Genomic DNA, 965 nt, shown 5'->3' on the forward strand with positions numbered 1-965 from the left:
GGGATCTTCCCGGACCGGGGCACGAACCCGCGTCCCCTGCATCAGCAGGCGGACTCTCAACCACTGCGCCACCAGGGAAGCCCTGATGTTTCTATGTATTAGGCAAATTGGCTACCTGTTCCAGTTTTGAAAAAGTGGCTTTGTGTAGGAAATGTCCTGTGGGGTCTAGAAATGCAATCCACCCCTTGCCATCAGAGCTGGGAGTTCAAGAGGCATCTCCTGTGTGGGTTGCATGTACCTACTTGCTGTGGTGCAGGGGTGGGTGGGGCTCTCCAGTCCAGCTGTGGCACACAGCTGTAGTGGAAGGGTAAGTGGGGCTCTCAGTGGGATAGCACTGGAAGGTGAGAGGGAGAGTTCCAAAATGGCACCCACTAACACTGGCATTAGCAAAGTAAAGTGAGATCACAAATGATGCCCGCCAGTGTCTCCACTCCCAGAGAGATTCCCATGAGGTTCCAGAGCCTCTCTGGAAGATGCTTTAAGATTAGTAAGTGGGTCTCCTTCACAAATGGTGTAGGCACTTTTTCAACTGGTAGGTTTTTTTTTGTTTTTGTTTTTTGGTGTGGCTGTGTTGCACAGCTTGCAGGATCTTAGTTCCCCAACCAAGGATTGAACCTGGGCCATAGCAGTTAAAGTGCCAAGTCCTAACCACTGGACCGCCAGGGAATTCCCATCTAACTAGTGTTTTTGCGCTGGGTTTCAGGGCGAGTCTGCCCATAAGCCCTTTATAATTATGTTTAGTTTTACTTGGTGACAGTTTGCTTTATTTATTTATTTATGGCTGTGTTGGGTCTTCGTTTCTGTGCGAGGGCTTTCTCTAGTTGTGGCAAGTGGGGGCCACACTTCATCGCCGTGCGCGGGCCTCTCACTCTCGCGGCCTCTCTTGTTGCGGAGCACAGGCTCTAGACGCGCAGGCTCAGTAGTTGTGGCTCATAGGCCCAGTTGCTCCGTGGCACGTGGGATCT

The 965-nt window shown here is 51.6% G+C and overlaps 1 non-coding gene across 1 annotated transcript; it reads right to left on the reverse strand.

Annotated features, from left to right (window-relative positions):
* Positions 1–594: 594 nt before the first annotated feature.
* TRNASTOP-UUA (transfer RNA ochre suppressor(anticodon UUA)) lies at positions 595–666 on the reverse strand. Its single transcript has one exon. It is a non-coding gene; the product is annotated as a tRNA-Tyr (tRNA).
* Positions 667–965: the final 299 nt, after the last annotated feature.

This window comes from Lipotes vexillifer, unplaced genomic scaffold, assembly GCF_000442215.2.
Source record: "Lipotes vexillifer unplaced genomic scaffold, Lipotes_vexillifer_v1.1 scaffold339, whole genome shotgun sequence".
NCBI classification, from domain to species: Eukaryota; Metazoa; Chordata; class Mammalia; order Artiodactyla; family Lipotidae; genus Lipotes; species Lipotes vexillifer.